The sequence below is a fragment of the Octodon degus genome, unplaced genomic scaffold (genome assembly GCF_000260255.1).
Source record: "Octodon degus isolate 3935 unplaced genomic scaffold, OctDeg1.0 scaffold00121, whole genome shotgun sequence".
In the NCBI taxonomy this organism is placed as follows: domain Eukaryota; kingdom Metazoa; phylum Chordata; class Mammalia; order Rodentia; family Octodontidae; genus Octodon; species Octodon degus.
This window is the reverse complement of record NW_004524697.1, coordinates 4,041,021-4,062,331: the sequence shown is the minus strand read 5'-3', so window position 1 is coordinate 4,062,331 and position 21,311 is coordinate 4,041,021. Positions and strand designations below refer to the sequence as shown.

The 21,311-nt window shown below is 39.6% G+C and overlaps 1 pseudogene; it reads right to left on the bottom strand.

Annotated features, from left to right (window-relative positions):
- Window positions 1-2,591: 2,591 nt before the first annotated feature.
- LOC101567673 lies at window positions 2,592-18,187 on the bottom strand (annotated as a pseudogene).
- Between the last annotated feature and the right edge of the window lie 3,124 nt (window positions 18,188-21,311).

Here is a 21,311-nt window from a genome sequence, read left to right as displayed (position 1 = left end):
CTCTCTCTCTCTCTCTCTCTCTCTCTCTCTCTCTCTCTCAAATAAATAAAAAAAATTATACTCTGAAAGAAACCTCTACAGTAGTAAAAATGCAGCATATGTAACTGTTCAGTTTTTTTTGGGGGGGTTGTATGTATATGTAATTTTTCTACAAAATGCAGTATCGGGCTGAGGAGATAGCTCAGCAGTCTAAGCGCCTACCTACTGGGTTCAATCCCTGGTAGTGCATGCTATGCTGGCCCCAGAACCCAGGTGCACCATGCAGGCCACTGATGGCGCATGGTGGCACATGCCTATAATCCCAGCACTGGGGTGGCTGAGACAGGAGGAGCACTACAAGTCTGAGCTGCATTCTGAGACCTTGTACCAAGTAAATAAATAGATAAATAAATTTTTAAATGCAATATAATAAAAAATACCTTCAGATTAATAAAGTTCCTCTCCCTAAACTTCTGGTCAGAAAAAAAATGTGGACTATTGTTTTTGTTCAACATTCTTCCTACCTCTTTCCCAAATTACACAAGGCATTTTCATTGCTTTTCACTTTATTCAACTCCACTCATAAATGCTTAATTTGTCAGATGAGTTCATGATGCCAAGGCAGTTATTCCCGGTGACTTGGCTGGGCTCTCTGGGACCTGTCTGTCTGCCTGACTCATAATTTCCTCTCAGCCTTGGCAAGGCTGTCTTGAGGTCCTCTCTTTACAGGGCACTTGCAGCCCAATTATCTATCCCTGAAGCAGGGGCAGAAATCACTCAGTAACTCCCTTTGACTGGTTTTGCACCTGGAACAGATCGCTTTGCCCCTGGAACTACTTCTTCCTGTGAACATTTATCCATCCACTTCTGAGAATTTCTTGCACACATAATACTAAGTATTGAGAATCCTATACTTAATACGATCCAGCCCTGCCTTTCAGCAGTGATAGGCAAGGGCAGCCAGGCAAACAATCACAACGGAGCTAAAGAGAAAGGCATCAGGCGAGAGCTTGACTACAGTGTTGCCAAAGCAAGTTCAAGGCCTGGGAACACAGGGCTCCACACAAAGGAAGAAGCTCATTTTTCATGATCTTAGATACCAAAAACATTTATGTTGGCTCCTGGTTTCAGTGACTCCAGTCCATGTTTATCTGTTTCCATTGTTTTTAGGCCTTTTGTGAAGTGGAACATCGTGGTGGAAGGTTGTGGTGCGGAAGTGCTTACCTCAGTACAGATGTGAAGAACAGGGAGCGGGGCAGAGCGAAGGAGCAGTGGATAGGACACAAAATATAGCCTTCAAAGTGCCGCCTCAGTTACCTGCCTCATCCAATCAGCCCCAGGGCTCATTTTTTTATATAAAAGATTTATTGAAATTTATCAATGACAAACAGACATAAAACTCAGAAGTTTGGGTTTTCTGAGGGACAAGAGAAAAACCAATACAGATGGTGTTTTATACAGGTGAAATATGGATTGGGAAAGAATCCATCACTTGTAAAGCAACCAGAAGAGGAACACAAAGGCAACCGTATACATTCACTAGGTATTTGCAGTCATTTTGGATCTCCACTAGGCAAGAAAATATAATTCTGCATCAGCTCTTCTGTGCTCCGGCATCTGACAAAAAAAAAATCTAGCTGACACACATCTCCCCCATGCTTAGGTTTGTAAAAATGTTCTAAGTCTGGGAGTACACATGGAAAAATTCTCCTGTCATTTTTGAACTTTTTTATTTTTTATTTTTTTATTTTTAAACTGGGGAGATACCTCAGTGGCATAAGTGCCTGTCTGGCAAGTGCAAGGTCCTGAGTTCAATCCCTGGTATAATAAATGAATAAATAAATCTATCATTTTTGTAAAACAAAAGTATCTAATATTTTATAGAACAGTTTTGTTTTAAGAGGTTGAAGTTTGAGGGTTTATTTCTTTTAATTATCACTAGCAAAATCCTTTTACTTGTAGCTCACAAGCCTGCCCTTTTCAACTTCCAGGAGTAACGTCAGAATCCTCTTTGTAGAGCAAAGCCCAGCACCATTAAAGGGGAAAAGGAGGAAAGCTGGGAATGTCCCCAAACTAGTGCTGAATCATGCCTTTGGGTTGTTATTTACAAACCAAGAATCTGGATGCCTCCAGCAGGCCTGAGAAATGCAGAAATCTCCTGAACCAAATCAACAGTTAAAGGGACTAGCACTTAGACCCCCTGGGCTCGGTGTGACCAGGCTTCCGCCAGCACTGGCCTTCTGGCCACCTTCGGGGACATGGGACATACCAGGAAACACAAGAGACCTGCAAGCTATCCTCTTGGAGAGTAAGGGACAAATGCTCAGTTGTCAGGTACTCAGCTATTTTGCATTTACAGGGACAAAAATCAGACACAAAGAAAAAAGGGGGGGAGGAATAAAAGAGGGTCAGTAAAAATAGTATTGTATTCCACCCCCCCACCCCCGCTTCCTCTCCCAGCAACTCCCAGTACACTTTCCCCTCTGGTTCCCTCAGCAACGTTACAATCAGAAAAAAATAAGTTTTGGAGTGCAGGATTTGGGGGGCGGGGGATATATGGGTAAAAACAGTCAAATCACAATTGTTTTTTTTTTAAAAACAGGTGATCCCACTTAATCATCGTTTTCTCCCTCGTGTTTTAGTTCTTGTTTTTGCCTATGACCTTGTTTTTCCTCACCAGCATCTTCTTCTTCTTCCTCATCATTGACTTCCCCGTCGTTGCCACCTTCTTCATCCTCATCCCCTCCACTCAAGTCCTCCTCTTCCCCTTCCTCCTCCTCCTCCTTCTCCTCCTGGTCATCGTCCAGGCCCTCCACGTAGCCCTCGGCATCAGAGTCAGGGGCCTCCTGGTCATCCTGGTCGTAGCTGTCGAGGTAAGTGAGCTGCGGGAGGAGCTTGAACGCGTTTTCTTGGTAGTCCTTCCGGTTGGTCACCTCGCAGTTGAAAAGGTCTAAACTCTGGAGGTTCTCTTACTTATTCCAGGGTTCCTTTGTGTTGAGGACTTTAATTTTGTTGCCACTCAAATTTAAATGTAGGATTCAGACACTTTTCTGCCCATACTTTCAGGCCCCCTGGGATTCTGTTATCACTTAGTTCAAGCTTCTTGAGTTTGTTTAACTCTGGTTAAGCTCTTGACTGAGATGAGGCCAATGTTGATTGAACATAAGAATTCCAGCTCTTTAAACTCACCTGTGAGGGCTTCGATTTTGCCATTATTTGACCGACAGTTGTCCAGGACGAGTTCGTGCATATCAGAGGGCGTCCTGTTTCTGCAGCTCTATTTACTTATTTATTTATTTAGTACAGGGTCTACAGGGTCTCACTGCACAGACCAGACTCGTGGTGATCCTCCTGTGTTCAGCCTCCCAAGCGCTGGGATCACAGGTGCGTAGCACCACACCCGGTCTCAGTTGCTGCCTCAGCGCTCCCCGGACGGTCCCGGCATGGCATGGGAATCGAATCCCCCCTCCCCGCTCCGCAGCTCTCAACGAATTGGTTTGTTTATTTCCATCTCTCACACTGTCTGCAGAGGCTCCTGCCCCAGCAGAATTCAATCAATCCCCAGCCTCTTAATAAGCCCTTTGAGTGCAAAATTCACCCACTTAATAAAGCATTTGTGATTTAATCATTTTCCACAAGTTTCACCTCTAATTATTACTACTTTAGTGATCAAGCTTTTAAAACAAGATTTGGGGGAATATTTCATACTCAAGCCATAGTAGTGAAGATGCTCTTGCCAGTGCCCGGCATGTGGAAGGAGTTCAAGGCGTATCTGGTGGGTTGGATGAATTAATGCTCATCACTGTCGTAGATCAGAGCAGAGAGAACTTACTGTAACTTTTTCTATTGGTATGGATTCAGCAAAGACTACGGTGTAGAAAATGTGAAAGGAGGGCGGAAAGATAGTTCGCACACTAAGCATCCACTTTGGCAAGCACAGGGACCAGGGTTCGATTCCCGATCCTGCATGCTGCGCCAGCCCCACCCCCAGAGCCCACTGAGACAGCGACAGAGTCCGGGTGTGGTAAAACAGGAGGATCACTATGACTCCTGGCTGTGTAATGAGACCCTGTACCAAAAACACAAATGAAAAAAAGAAAGAAAGAAAACGTGAAAGGAATAGAAAGTGAAAGTCCTTCTGTTGGACATAAATTTGGATTGGGTTCAAACTGCTGAGTTTACTAAGCTAATTTCCTAGAAAAATGGAAATAGTAACAGTGATGAGGAGGAAAAGGATATGCAAACTTAGAGGGCATTGCCAGACCTCGTAGACTTTAGAGGAATGCTCTCGCTTATAACGAAGTAAAACATTTATCAAGCATGGAATACAAATACTCCTAGATTTACAATAATACCAGGCCCAGAAAATTCCATGCTAAATTGAAGTTATCATCAATGGAAGATAAATATTTTTAATTCATGCAACTTATAGAATGCCATAAACGAGCAACCAAGTACACTGCAAGGTATCAGTTGCTTATCCTCGTGACTAGGTAGTCAGCTAGAAGAGAAGATCCTTTTGCATATTACTAGTCCCAGAAAGATTAAAGGCTAGAATCCAAGGTACAGTTTATACTCAGTATCTATGGTTTATGGACCCCTCCAAAGATGAAAACCTCTCACTGTGACTATCACAGGTCAGAGACAGAGCACATAATTTTACCACACTGCACAGTCACACAGCCTCCAGTTCAAGGTAGAGGTTCATAGTCTGGCAAATTACAAATGTCTCTAAGTTTCAGATGTCTGTAGGAAGGAGTGAAGACAGATTTTTCTGTGATACAGCACCTGGTTTGGTCCACCTAGAGACAGTGTGGGTTTCCAGATGTGGCAAGAGGAAAGAGTTCTGGCACAGTGGCAGCATCCAGCAGGTGCCTGGGGAGCAAAGTCGAAGCACAGCTGTTTGGCCCAGAAAGCAGAAGATGGGAAGAAAGCTTCTGCCTGCCACAGAAATCAGCTGGCATATCTGCTATTCTTGCAAATTGGTCTTGATCAAATACATAATTTGGGGGCTAAAATTAAAACCAAAACAAAGCTACAAATTTTGAAAGTCTTTAAATATTCCAGTCATAGCAGCTCGGTTTTTTTTCCTCACACAGCCATCCCTCTTCCGAGGCTGAAAAGGAATTTCCTCTAAGCAGAAAAGTCTAAAGAGAGTTCTTCAAAGATCCTTGAAGGGGTGTCATCTAGTAGCCAGGAAGAAAAGTTCAACAGTCTCAGAGACTACAGGTAGAAAAAAATACTTAGAGTGTCAAGGCAAGAGGAGGTTATCTCAGACAATGCATAACAATGCAGTAACAAGGTGGAAATTCTACTCAAAGCTAAAAAAGCAAGAATCCTATTAAAGACATAACCTTGTAAAACAAAGACTCAGAGCACAGGTATATGTGTACATAATGCATGATACGTGCCTTGATAAATGAAAGCAAGAGGGTTGTCAAAAAACATTTGACAATCAGTAGAACCAGTGAGTCTGCAGTTGAGGGATTTCCTGAGAAGTGGAACTGCACATTAAAACAGTCTTGGTAGTGCTGGCAAGCTTGGCAGTTTGATCACCTTCCCTAAAGCATCTTCATACCAACCAGAATTGATGCCGTTGCTTTCCTGGCACCATACCAGTCCCCCACGCTTGCTATCTGAGGATACTTGTACCAGATAAGTCCCAGGAGTCATACAATGCCATGTTTATCCCAACTTGTTCACGCCTTGTCCTGCCTCTGTACCTTTCCTCACCTTGCCCCCTACACCTGGAAAATCCTTCCCAGCCTGGCCAGTCCAGTCATTCTCGAAAGAAACCTTGAAGCACTTTCAAAAAAATGAAAGATACTTCTCTGAAGGTCTTCTCTAGGACTCCATATTTACTCCATATTTAAGACACAGCCATTTAAGGAGGTAGGGAAGTGATGTAAAAGAACAATTCCAAAGAAGCAAGACTGCTAATCTCAATGTACTTGTGAATGAAGATGAATGAATAAATATGTCTAAATTCTGAATCAAAGTAATTTAGTCACAGTTGGTGAGTTTCTGCAGGCAGCCACAAAAGCTACCATGGCCTTTTATTTATGCTGCCAGTCTCCCAGGCAGAGCAAAAAGAAATCTGAATTGGACGATTTTGGGCAGAATAATGAGGACCCACTGTTTCTGCAGGTATAGGCCAGAACTCTGCTAATAAAAGACAGTTCTCTTTGGGTTAGTCCATGTTGTCACTGAGAAAATAGTTACTATGTGTCCTCAAGAGCTATATTAACTAGCTATAATTAGTTAATAAGGCACCAGCAGCCCCACAGCCTTCCAGATGGAAAGACTGAACCAGAACTGGAGGACACTGTGTTCCCATTACACCTAGTCCTTTGGAGATTGTAGGATGCAAGAAAAAGCCAAAGCTATAAACATTACCATTCTGTGGAAGACAGCAAAGTTTTTCCAGGAGCCAGGTCAAGCATGGGTGTGAACTGAGGTAGAACCAGTTCAGGAATGGGGAAACACCCAAAGGGACTGTATCAGTTAAGAACACAGCAAGAAACAAATGGCATACTCACAACAGGAATCTTTAGGATGAGTTGAATGATTTATTTACAAAAGTCTAAACAGGATGTAGAAATCATAAGGGATTAATACAATCTTTGGGACTGGTTCAGCAAGTGTAACTACTCCTAGGTCCAAGCATATGGGGTGGTTACTAGACCTCAGGCAGGGCTGGATTAGGAGGTACATATGACAGGACTTTGACACTGGTGGGGGCAAGACACAGCAAACAGGCAGGGTCATGCTGAAGAAAGCTGACCTCCAACCTCTTCCTCTCTCCAGTCCCCTATTAATTCTACCCTAGGGCCAAGGCAATTGATTGTACGTAACCCGTGGTTATCCTGTTGGTGCCCAAAGTAAAAAGGAGCAATGTACAGAATGTCCAGAGGACCACCAGAAGATGTCTAACACACGGGCCCTCACATTGAGGTCATTTCCTTCAGACATACAAGGAAAATTCAAGCTACTTAAAATTTGAATTTTGACAGTTTTAAAGCATTGGTGAGATAAGTGAGCCAGGTGTAGTGGTGCATACTTCTAATCCCTGCACATGGGAGGCTGAGGAAGAAGGATTATGAGTTAGAAGCCAATGTGAACTACAAAGCAAGAAGACCATATCTCAAAACAAAACAAAACCATTGATGAAACCACATAGGTTAAAAATTTTGTCTCACCATAAAGGAGTCATATCGCCTGAGACAAGTTATCTCACACCTGTAAGACCTGGCTTGCTTACCTATAAAATAGGCACAACAGCAATATACATTCATAGGCTTGATGATATTCAATAAAGCACCCATCATAATAGTTAATAATGTATCATAACTACTTAGTGATGTTCATATTAAATTTCCTGCTATTGCTATCATTGGGTTTTTTGAGGTTGTAGTCCATGTCATTTGATGTTTTCCTATCAAAGGGCCTAAAGGGTTAAGGAAATAAAGGAGAAAACATTAAATCTACTCTATCTTATTCTTTGCATTACCAGGAAAAGAAAGGAGTCATGTTAGTAGACATGCTAAGATACTGAGGCATCCAAGAATTCCAGAGTTCCAGGGACCTCCAGTGGGATATTTACAAGTGGTAAGGCTGAACTTCCTGATTGTCTCACATATCTTCAAACTCCTACCCTTAGGAAAAGTTTGAGGGCTCCTAAATTCATATTACACTTAAAAGGGGAAATAGACCAAAAGGTAAGTTGAGCTTATATGAAGCAAGTGACATATTACATCAAGAAGTGAAAATTCTTCATCAGTTCACTGGCAACAGTAGCATATGTCTAAAAAAGCAAAGAAAACAGATTACTCTGACCAGAGCCAAAGGCCAGGGTCTATGTGAAGTTTGATGTCCATAACTGCCTATGACTTCAGTGCAGCTGCAGAAATAGATTCCATACAAGTGATCTCTGTGGTTGGGAAGCCAGAATTGTTGCTCCTCTGTCCCTTAAGTGCAATTCTTTATAATAAAGAGTCCTGTTTTGACAAACTGACAACGTTAAGTTAAAAACTGAAAATTAATATTGGCAAGTTAATAGATTTCTATGGATCTATGAGTGACTAAGTTTAGCATCAGATAAAAAAATGCAGAAGCAAGAAATGCAGAACACAATTTCTGCCAAGAGAATAAGAATGAATTGAGGGCAATTACAAGCCTAACACAAAAGACATGTGTGACACAATCCCCGGGCTTACCATTTTAGTCTTTGATTATCTTGCCTCTTTTGACTCAAAAGGTTTAAATACATTGATAGGCTGTAGATTTCCTTTTTTATAGATGGCTGGTTTTAATTTTTGTCTTAAAAATAATGGATTTATTGAAATACAATGCATACATCGTACAACGCGCTCATCTGCAGTGTACAATCGAGTGTACTTTATTATATTCACAAATATGTACACCTAGCACCAAAATTAATTTTAGAACACTCATCATCTCAAGAAGAAACTCTGTCCTCTGTCTATCAAAGCTTTGGCCTCCATTTTACCCTCATCCTTAAACAAATTCTAATCTATCTTGTTTCTCTGTATATTGACCTATTCTGGCTCTTTCATAGAAAGGGAATGAAAAGAACATATTCTGGGACTTTCCTCTTTCATGTATCATATTGTTTTCAAGATTTACCTGTATGGTAGCATGTATCACTGTTTCATTACATTTTATGGCAGAATAATTATCCCTTTGCATAGAATGTCACATTTCCATTGTCTGCTAATCGTGTGATGGACACTTGGATTATGTGCACCTTTTAGATAAGACCAAAAAAATTCCTGCACAAATATGTTCATTTCTCTTGGTAGATACATAGGAGTAGAATTGATGAACTGTGTAGTATCTCTGCACTTATCTATTTGAAGATCTACCAGATTGTTTTCCAAAGTGGCGGCATTATTTTACCTTCCCGTGACTTCTTCATTTTTTTCTATTATGTATTTATTTATTTATTTGGCACAGGATCTCACTATGCAGCTTGGACTCAGAGTGATCCTCTTGTCTCAGCCTCCCCAGCACTGGAATTACAGGGCATACACCACCATGCCTGGTTTTGGTGGCCACTACAGGGTACCCAGGGTTTGGGGGCCAGCACAGCATGTGGTACCAGAAATCTAACCCAGGTCCTTGCGCTTGCCAAGTAGACACTTAGATGGTCGAGCTTTCTCCCCAGCTCTCTATGTTAAAATGTTGGAGGACTGGAGCTGCAGCTCAGCAGTTCAAGGGTCTACCTGGCAAGTACAAGGTCCTGAGCTCAATTCCCAGTAGCAAAATATATATATATATATATATATATATATATATATATATATATATATACACACACACACACACACACACACACACTGTTGGTCAACTTAATATCTAAATGAAAGCATAAAAGTTGGGAAAGGTGGCACACACTTGTAATCTCAGCCCCCACAAGACTGAGGTATAAAGATCACAACTTCAAGCCCAGCCTGGCCAATTTAGCAACTCAACAAGATCCTTTCTCAAAATAAAAATCTGAAAAAAAAAGATGGAGATGCAGCTCAGTCCAAAGGTCCTACATTCAGTCCCCAGTACCTCAGTCAATCAACAGACAAATAAGTTACTGCAGGCACAAAATACTGGATCAATCTTTGCATCAGTCATATCTACAGGGCTGGGGAGGTAGCTCAGCGGCATAAGTGCTTGCCTTGCAAGCATGAGGTCCAGAGTTCAATATCCAGTACCACAAAAAGAAAATCATACCTACCGATATTCTCTTTCGTCCCTCCCAAGTAAGAAGCATTTAAACCAATCACATACCATTTGTAGCCAGTCACAGTAAATCTTGTGAAGATTCAGCTAAGAATGATCCCGTCCTTGTAGCAGCTCTGTGAGATGCACTCACTTTCCCTACTTTGTTCTCAGGAAACAAGTGGGATATGCACCAAGGACAAAACTTCCCTTTAAACAGATGGAGAAACAAAAAAAGTAGGAAAATTTGTAACTTACCCCCCAAAATGTCTAAGTGATGATGACATATTGCCCCTGTTAATCTCTTCCCTCAAGGAAGTTATAAACCAGTAAAGACCATAAGATCTCGAATTAATGATAACAATGCAAGATGCATAGGCTATGAATCAGATGGCTAATGAGCCAAAGTTTCATAAAAGAATATGGACTAATGAAATAGTGTGGAATGAAGTGAAAGTTCACAATGGACAGGATGGAAGAACCCACATGGAGTGCCTTCTGAAGGGCAAGAGAGGACAGCACTAGAACTGGGTTTCATAGGTTGCATATGACTTTGTAAGTTTGTCAGATGGCATTGAGAGAAAAGTATGCTGGATAACAAAGCAACAGACCAAAATATTGGAAAATATAAACAAAATCAGCTAATTCACTTAAAGTAGGAAAATTTCTGTATATTTTAGCTAAGAAGTAATACACAGCAAACTGGCTAGGCAAGTGGGCATTACCCAACAATCACAGATTCCTGGGCCACATGCATAGAACAACTCCCAAGACTCTGTACCTGGGACTAATCAGAAAATGCTACTTCATTTTTTCTCACAAGGGCCCAAACGAGTTTATGGTAGGACAGCCTAGATCTGACGTCAGCCTGACGACAGGGAGATTAAAAAAAAAAAAAAAGACAGCTGCCCCTGTGCTCTCTCTTTCATATTGTCACACTCTGACCCTGCAGAGTCTAGTCTACTTCTCTTCCTGCTTTTACTTGGCCCACATTTGCTTTTCAGAGCATGTATCCTTTTCTACTTTTCATAAGTGTAAAACCTCCCTATCTTTTATGCCTGTCTTGACCAATTCTTTGGTTAGACAGAAAAAAATCTAGAAAATACCTTCAGAAGGAGACCCCAGTGCCCTGCAGAACCCAGTATCGCATCCAAACACAGAGGTAAGTGGTCATTTCCTTTCCTTTCCTATGTCAGTGTGATCAGGACTACAGATTTGTGAGCAAATCTGACAGAGTAGGTCTTACGCACCTTTGACACAAATACACAACGTGTATTGCTTTGTGTCTCCTAGAAGTCCTCTCCACAACTTGCTTTCCCTCTTGTTTCTGGACCACCTGGACCCTGACTGAGCACTGCACTGCTATGTCCTATTGCACAGCTGTGACAACGTCTGAGACATAGGAACCACTTCTGTGATTTATTCACATCTAGGAATGTTCATAATGCAATGTCCATCATAGATGTGAAAGTTTGCAACTTGAATGCTCATAAGTCGGAGACTTACTGCACACCTAGACTTGGATGGTTGCCACATCCTGGGACAAACAGGGCTGGGGAGATAGCTCAGTAGTCTAAGTGCCTGCCTGGCAAGTGCAAGGACCTGGGTTCAATCTCCGGTACTGCATGCCAAGCCAGCCCCAGAATCCCAGGTGTGCCTTGCCAGTCACTGAAACTGGGCATGGTGGCACACGCCTGTAATCCCAGCACTAGGGAGGCCATGACAGGTAGATCACTATGGGTCTGAACTGCATAGCAAGACCCTGTACCTAATGAATAAATAAATAAATAAATAAATAAATAAAAGATTTTTTTTAAAAAAAAGGAGCAAACAATAAAGTAGTGAAGTTAAGACAATATAAGATATGGATGGTCAGTTTGGTAAACTATCAGAAATTATGAAAAGAAAACATGCAGAAACATAAGACATGAAGGTTTCAATGGGATGCATGGGTTGCAGACTTGACCAATATGAGGAAAAAGTCAGCTATTAAAAAACAGGTGAGTACAGTAGATCACAGATCCAATGACACCCAAAAATAACAAGACATCAGCCAAGTTGGACCCAATAGCTGCTAGATAACTAAAAAAAAAAAGCCCTAACATCATAATTATAGAAAGGGAAAAATTATAAGATGACTCAAAATATGTAAAAATTTATTCAGTGAACTCAGCAGAAAACTTTCCAAATCTTGGAAAAGAATTCAGCATTCAAATACAAAGGGGATTTAGAACCCCAAATAGCTAAAAGCAGAAATTGTCTCCACAACACACCATAATCAAGATTCTAGAAATCTGATGAAAGGAGAGAATACTAAGAGCTGGTAAAGAAAAATGGCAATTTATTTATTAAGCAAGTCTATCAGCAAGACAGTGAGTTTCTTAGCACAAACCTTGGAATTCATGAGATCTTTCAGTGAAGATTTTCAGACTCCTATGGCTTACAAAATTAGCCTTCAAAATAGACACAGAAGTAAAGTCTTTCCACAACACATAAATCCTTAAGAAATACATGACTCAAAAAGGCGGGGGGAGGGGGTGGCAATGAGATAGCTCAGCAGTCTAAAGTGCCTGCGTAGGCAAGCTTAGGCAGCTGCAGAGAACTGCAATTCAATCCCTGGCACCACATGCTGCGCCAGCCCTGCCCCCATGGTGGGCTGACCCAGCCAAAAAAAAAAAAAGAAAGAAATATATGACAACTTAACCAGAATCACAGGAAATATTAAAGGTAATTCTACTCAGAGAGAGGAGGCCACCAGCAATAGAGAGACCAAAGGAAAATGTATCTCTAACTGCTTTAACTGGGCGAGTGGGTAAACAAAAAAGAAGAAGAAAGAAAAAGAAACCAGCACTGGAAAAATGATGGAATGATAAGATTCAGTAATACCTTACAATAATAACTCTTAATGTCAATGGTTTTAACTTCACAATCAAAGATACACAAGGGCAGATTGAATTTTTTAAAACATGAAACTATGTATTGCCTACAGAAGACATATTTCATCTAAAAGGAAATAGACTGAAGAGGAAAGGATGCAAAATGATCCTCCATGCAACCTGAGTCCCAAGCCAAATAGAAATACATTTATTTTTAGACATCAAGCCAAAAATTGTCAAAAGGAACAAAGATGGCCCCTCTATACTGATAAAGTGAGCAATTGGAACAGAAGATACAACAATGGTAAATACCTATGCACCAAATGTTGGTGCACCTAACCTTATGAAACAAAAAATACTACATGTAAAAGGACAGTTAGTCAATAGTTCAATCATAGCAGAGGAGTTCAACACCCTATTCTCACAATTAGATCAATCAAACCAGACAGAGGGAGGGAGGAGGGAGGAAAGGAAGAAGCGAGCGAGCAAGAGAGAGAGAATTAAAACAAACCCTTGAAAAAATTGACTTAACATATGTGCATCATTTTATCCAAGGACCACAGAATACACATTTTTCTCAGCAGCACGAGGGGTATTCTCCAAAATACACCATATATTCAGCCATAAAACATGATTAAATAAATACAAAACTAGTAAAATAATCCTCTTCATTCTATCACATTATAGTAGCACGAAGCCAAAACTCAACAGCAAAAGAAATTAATGGAATTATGCAAAGGCATGAGGATTAAACAATATATTATTGAATAATCTATAGATCACAGAAGAACTAAAGGGAGAAAGTTTAAAGAGTTTCGAGAATCAAACAACAATGGAAATGCAACATACTAAAACCTATGAGACAATGAAAGCAGTTGTAATGGGAAAGTTAATAGCTTTGAAGGCACACATTAAAAGATCTGAGTGATCTCAAATAAGTAACAAATTATTCATCTCAAGGCTCTAGAAAATCAAGAGCAATCCTAACCTAAAACTAACAGAAGAAAAAAAATATAAAGATCCGAGTAAAAATCAATGAAATTGAGACTAAAACAAAAGTCAATGCATCAAAGCATTGGTTATTGAAAAGATAAAGAAGATTAATAAACCATTAGCCAATCTTACCAAGAAAAGGAAGGAAAAAACTCATATCAGCATAATTAGAAATGAAAGAGGCAAAATCACAGGCTACACTGCCAAAATCAAGAGGATTGTGCACTACTATAACTTAAAACTCGTATACCAATAAATTAGAGAACCTACAATAGAAAAGTCCCTAGCCACATAGGAATTACTGAAATTGAACCAAGAGGATATAATATTCTGAGTAGACCAATAACAGGCAATGAAATAGAGGCAGTACTAAAACTCTATCAACAGAGGAAAGAAGACCCAGTGGGTTCTCTGCAAAATTCTATCGGAACTTCAGGGAAGATCTAACACCAATACTCTTCAATGAAACTGAAGGAGAAGGACTATGTACCGCCAAATTCATTTGTAGAAGCTATTATTTTCCTCATACTAAAACCAGACAGGGATTTAAATAAAAGAAAACTACAGCCGGGCATAGTGGCGCATGCCTGTAATCCCAGCACTCTGGAGGCTGAGGCAGGAAGAGGATCATTGTGAGTTCAAGTCCAGCCTGATCTAAGTAGAGAGATCCTGTTTCAAAAACAAAACAAAACAAAAAAGCCTATTGGTCAATTTCCTTAATGAACATAGATGCAAAATATCCTCAAAAAGATACTGGAAATGAAATGTAATAAATCATTAAAATCAGACATAATGACCAGGTTGACTTCATCCCAGAAATGCAAGGAAAGTTTAACATACATAAATCTATAAATTAATCACAAAAACAGAAACAAGGAAAAACTAATATGATCAATTCATAGACACAAGAAAAGCTTTTGATAAAATCCAACCCTCTATTCATGATAAAAACCTGGATAAATTCCATTTATGACAAACCCACTACAAACATCCTATTAAATGGAGAAAAACTAAAAGTTTCCCTTTAAAATCAGGAGGAAACAAGGGTGTCTACTCTTACTACTACTATTCAAAATAGTCCTAATAGCTTTAGCTAAAACAATCAGGAAAGAGAAATAAATAAAAAAGATCTTCTATAGAAAATGAAAAACTCAGATTATCTCTACTTACAGATGACATGATCCTTTACATTGAAGACCCAAAACTTCTATCCATAGACTGCCAGGACTAATAAATTCAGCAAAGAAGCAGGATATAAAATCAACATGCAAAAATCAATATCTTTACTGAATACTATAAACTCATGGAGAAATTAGAAAACAAAATTTTTTTCTTTCTAGGGGCTCTGACTACAATCTGCCATTAAGTTTGGCTCGTGACATTCCAAGGCTTCTCTCTTTTTTAAAATTTTTTTTGTTTATTTTTGTTGTTGTTACAAGGTCTTGCTACATGGTTGCACTGCCTGCACAGCATGCGGTACCTTGGGACCTTACACTTTCCAGGCAGACACTTAGACCGCTGAGCTATCTCCCCAGCTTGGGGCTTCTCTTGTTAGTATCTCCAAATCTTTTCAAATTCTTCCCACAAGCCAGTTCCAAAGGATTCTAAATAACATGGTCAGGTAAATCACAACAATGACCCCTTTTCTGGTACCAAAATCTGTCTGAGTAGCTATTGCATTGCTGGGACATAGTACCTGACATCCACACTTAAAGGAGGAGAAGTTTATTTTGGTTTATACTCTCAGAAGTCCAAGTCTTTACATGATAGGCATCTTTGGAAGGGCCTGCAAAAGAAAGCTGCTCACATCATGGCAGGCAGAAAGCAGAGAGAGGAGGGAGGAGGCAGCAAGGGAGAGAAACCCTTTCTGGTTGTTCTCCCAGAGACTTGTCTCTTCTGAGGGGACCTCTCCTCCTTGTAAGTCAGCTGTGTCACCCATGATTAGCTCACCTTCCAAAAGCCCTGTCTTCTTGATCTAAACCATAATAGTATATCAGACAGAAAATTCATTTTAGGTGAATTATACCACTTAAGTGTAAGTGGGTAAACAGCTAGAATTTAAGAGATTCAACTAAGTTAGGAGATACACTTGGGAAATTATTTCTTTAGAAGTGACAGGTGCCAAGGTAGTACCTGATGCCTGATGTAGTACTTGATGCCTAAGACTGATTCTAACATTAGGCATCAAGTACTAAGACCAGTGCTGAACTCTTTTAAAAGATGGAACTCAGAATCACAGACAACATTATGTGGAAAAGGGCCCATCATAAAGAAAGAAGCAGAAGGACTGGAGAGATAGCTCAGCAGTCTAAAGCACCTGCTTAGGCAAGGTTAGGCAAATGCAGGAATGGTGGTTCAATCCCCGGCACCACATGCCACACCAGACCTGCCCCCAGAGTGGGCTGAGTCAGCCACAAAAATTAAAAAAAGAAAGAAGAAAGCAGAAGAAAGTCCAGTGTGCTCCTCAATGGTCAATGATAAACTGGTTTGAATAGTTAAGGAAAGGTCACACCACAGCAGACCTTTGGTAGTAAGAAAAGAATCATGAAGCCTGGGGGACCCCAGACATGCTGGATGATGAGACTCTGTCCTTTGGAGATAAAGGCAGTAGCCCTTCATCACCTGCTTCATGAAATATAAAAAGAGAAAAGAAGAGACTTGACAAACTGGCTTTTATTCCCTTTCCCTACCTATTTTACAGTCAACTTTTCTTGGGTGTCAGTTGCCCACTTGCAGCCAAGTTCATAATAAGGGAGAATCTTCTACAAGGTGAAGATTTGCATTGCTTTTCTGATGGCTAAATATTTTTTTAGATTATTTGCTGTATACCTCATCTTGTGCTGGGCCTAAGATTATGAAGTCAGTTTTATTTTTAATGCCTAATTTACTCCTTTATAATAAATAAAATGACTCTAGGCTGAAGAGGAGTAACAATAAAGAAGGTTATTTTTTCCTAGCAACTAGTTCTAGAACATTCCAACTTGGGTGTACCTCTGACCTTAAAAATCAAGGGTGGAAGAAATGAAGTAGTGCTCTTAATATAATATATTAATTGCTTCTGAAAGGTGAAAGCATACACACAACCGAGAAAGAGCTTGTCATTTTGTATTTGATGTATTTTTTCAGAATGAAAATGAAAAGAAACATTAATGTAAAGGTTAAAAATTATTTTAGAATTTGTAAGTAGGTTAGCTTGACAGGTGGCTGATGAAATGTAATTCTACATCCCATTTTATATTAAAGTGAATTTGTTTTGTCATGTGTATTATGATTCACATTAGAAAAGCTAGTAATCATTCTACTGTTACCTCTAGTGTCACTGTGGGAAGAATCTGGAGAGGCAAGAGCTTAGCTCTTATCCAACTCCAGCAATGAATTGTCGTAGGAACAAACTAAAGACTTAATTATAGCCTTCGCATGAAAGCAGAAATAGTACACATGGAAATGAAATCTTATCCAAGTCAAATAAAAAGAATGAAAAGAATAAAAGTGAAGCTGGATGGAAGATTAGCATTTAGAATAAGACATCAGATAACTTCTACACATCTGTAAAGTACTATTGGTAAAAATTAGGCAGGTTGAGAAGGAAATGATTTTCAATAAATTTTGTCTTTTTTAACTTCTCCCAAAAAGTATTTCAGTACGAGTGATAAAAATGGATTACAACAAATGCAGTCTATATACTTTTAGGAAATAAAGACACATGACTTAAGCATAGTTTACAAAATGTTTAATTTCATTTATGGCTTGTACTGAGAGATAAGGGACATTTAATGGAAAAATATATTTAAAAAGAAAAACCGCTTTCAGCAGTAAGTCAGAATTTAGCGGTGTCGCAGAATCGTGCCATTCAATACATGGAGAGGGCGAGGATCAGGAAACCTTAATCCAAAGGGCGTTTTCAGTTCTCAGTAACCACTCGGCGGCGGCGAGGCAAGTCAGCTTAATTGTTACATTTCTACTTGGTGCTACTGAGCAGACTCTTGAGTTCAACAAGATTTTCAGCTAACCCTTAATTGTTAAGTCATTATAACAACAACTGATGTGTCATCCCGGCTATAACTGTTTTAGGCTCTCTTGGCACCGATGTTGCAATTACTGTTAGTATTAAAAGTCCTAACACTTTTATATTTTAATATTAGAATGAGACTATTCTGTGAACTGTACTTATACATTCACTATACATCATTTTTAAGCACACATACAACATAAGGAGAATAACCTATTTCATCCTGCTGTATACGTGAGATCTTCTCTTGAGCTCCAAAGGTCAAAAATTGAAAAAACAAACCAAAACCACAAAGGGACACATGCAATCAGCCCAGAGCAATGTCATAAAAACCTTGAAATGAGAGAGAGTAATGGTTTTTCAACAGCCAATATTATTAGGGAAGAGGACTTACTTACCTCGCTTCCCAGTACAGCCTCCACCCCTCCTAAAAGAACCTCTTCCCCAGTAGTACTCGCTTGGCCAAAGCTGCTGTCAGCTTGACCTCATGGCCCTTGCAAGGCTGAGGAGCCCTGGAAAATGGAGTCACCAGAAACAGCAGCAAAGCTCTCCGCACCACGTCTGTTCCTCTTATCCCACCCCATGCAACAGGCATGTCGCCTCTGACAGGAAGTTATCCGTTCGCTTCCCTGTGATTTCTCAAAAAAAAAAAAAAAAAAAAAATCACATTGGTTTTTATCTGCGTGGGTTTAAGCTGAATTTAGGCAGATAATTTAACCAAATATTTTTTATTTCTAATGATTGAAATAGAGGTTATATGGTTCAACTGCAGAGCTCGGTCACCAATTCCCAATGTTGGTCATTGGTAGCCTTGGAGGAATTTATTCACATTACAGTCTTAAAACTATATTATCAGGGTGTAGCTGTGAGATCTATATACTTTCTCATCTGTTCTCTTTTACACTTCTGGAAGGACAAGTAAATATCTCCCCTTGGGCCACGGGGTCAATGCAGAGCAGCAGATCCTGGGGCTTGTGACAGCCATTCTGTGAGAATAGCTGAGTTAGGTTTCAGTCAGAGTGACCCCCAGGACCCACAGAGTTCCATCAATCCCACGCTGGTTGCTGCCTTCGTGTTGATGCCTCGGTGTGGGCCTACAACTCCTCTTCCACAGAGCGAAGGTTTTGAAATTCTTTTGATATCAAAAGCTACCCAGCGGCTGGCTGGCCTCCTCGCCCTGGAGCTGAGGTTATCTTGTTTTATAGCTCATGTTTCAATTCTTTCCTTAACATGAAAGCACAATGGATCAATAGGAGTTTTTGAAAATTTGTACACAGAAAGATTTACCAACTAGTTCATTTTATTATCACTTGAGAAGAGTTTAGAAGGTGTGCCTTCCAACGCAAACAATCTAGGAAAGAGAGAAGTTAAATGAATTGTTCTATATCTAGAAGTATTACATCAAAGGAAAAAAACATAAATACCTGCAATGGCTAGTTGGAATTTTAATTTCTTTTAGATTGGTGACAAAAATATCAGAGGATAACCTTAATAGCTAAAAAAGTAGATGCACAGAGACACCAAGTGAAGCTATAGCACAGGTATCTGAAAGTAATGAACTTGTGAACCTTTAAAGGAAAAAAAGAAAAAAAAAAACCTTTTTATACAAGAAAGCACTATGCTAAGAGAATTCTCAAAGTTTTATCTATTCCTGCTGCAGTAGATAAATGGCAGCGCATGTACTGCAGAGAATGCCTCACAGAACGCCAAGAGAATAATAAAGTTGTCAAAGGTTATACAACAAGGTCATTTTTGATTTTCAGACTCAAAATACACTGCTTTAACCACAGTACTGCACAATTGTCTTAAAGGTCATTTTACAGGCGAGCATACTTTCTTTCATTGCCAGAGAAAAAGAAATTTTAAATGTTTCACTAACTATACTGGGCCTTATTTTGTTGGAGTGGGGGAAATGACTGCTTTTTTGTTGCAAGACTTAAGGCCCCATGGTTTCATTTTCTTAATGTCAGAAGCCAACACAATGTTTTATTTTGCACCTTCTCGGCAGCCAGGTGAAAGCCAGCAGATGGTCTCCCAACAGCCCTGCTAGTGCTTTTTCTGATCTCTAACTTCGTGATGAATGAGGTATAATTTTTAACACAAGAATTTTATGGCAGACTGAGGCAAGAAGAAAGAAGCAGATGTTGAGTGATATAAAGACAAAGAAGATCAAGCTAGACTCGAAACACCATTTCTATCTCTTTCCTTCTTGAAAGCCAAGAAAGGGGTTTACTCTATACTGAGAAGAAAGTCTGAAGATGGAAATGAAAGTTGGGGATTTCAGACTAAAATTGTCGTTCCATCATAGAAAAAGTGTGAGTTTTATGGCTTTTGGAGAATATTAAAAGATGGGTCTTTGAGAAAAGGCCTGTTAAGAACATGAATTGTTGCCTTAGAAGAGTGCAAGTGTAGCAAGTTCTTTTGCTGTCTGTGAACAGCATGGAAAAAGATATATAATTGTATCTGTGGACCAAAAGGCATTCTAAAGATAAATGACTTAAAATGAATGTAAAATATTAGTCTATATATGTCTGCGTTTTGCTGCTACTGCAGGGTTTGATTTGCAAATGCATATGATTAGGAGAAATAGCATTTTGTAATGTATCCACTGGCATAATAGATGATCCAACATTCATTTAGTATGTTTTATTCTGAACTGCTAACAGCATGCATTATGATTTGGTGGAATTATTTGTAGTAGGACAGCAGGATGAAGACGAGCTGCAGAGATTTGAGGTGAGTAAAGGTTATAGTATAGAATGATGTCTTAGGTAACAATCTCACCTTATAGCAGTATAAAATGAGCCACTAGTGAAGGTACTTACAGGATATCTCCTATTCAGTTTTCTTTCGGATGAATCCAATAATACTTAACAATTGGAATTATCAGGACACACATATAACTATATTGTGTTTTTCTTGGTTTTGCTCTCATCTTATTTAATATTCTTTCATAACTTTTCACTTCAAGCACAGCATGGAGATGTAGAAAGAAAATCATATGGGTGCATAAATAATTCATATGCACCGGAAGGCACAAAATTCATGGTAGACAAAAACAAGTAGTAAGAAAGGTGAACAAGAAGTTAACTTTAAATGTTGTTGGGGAAAAACTGGAAATCTAATGGAAAGAGTTTGAAAACTAGTATAAATAATGACATCACACTCTCAGTGAGGTCATTCGTTACCTCAGCCTTTGGCCGCCACCATGGCAACTGAAATAATTCATCAGGGGTTGCCTTGAACTTGAACAACTTTTAGTGCCTGGAAGATTGCTAATACTAAAATACAGAAATGACAGCTCAATACAAAGAGATTTCCAGCTCTATTGACACAATGCTCTTCTTTGCCTTCTAGGATAATATTCTGAGCTGTGCCTATGTTTCTGAGAAGCACTTGCCAATCCACTTGCAAACTTCAATGGCAGTAGCATTATGTCTATAGATCTTAGAATAACAGAAACTCTAGTGCTGAATAAAAGATAGAGATTGCACTTTTTGAAAGATATACATGTGTTTAAACATGAAAAACGCTTGGTGTACTGGTACATGCCTGTAATCTCAGCTGCTTGGAAGGCTGAAGGGGAAACACAAAGTTCCAAGTAAGCTTGGGTAACTTAGCAAGACCCTGTTTTAAATAAGAGCTAAAGCAGCTGGGGGTATAGCTCAGAAGTACAGCTCTCACTTAGCACACATTAGGTCCTGTCTGGGAAGCCTTTT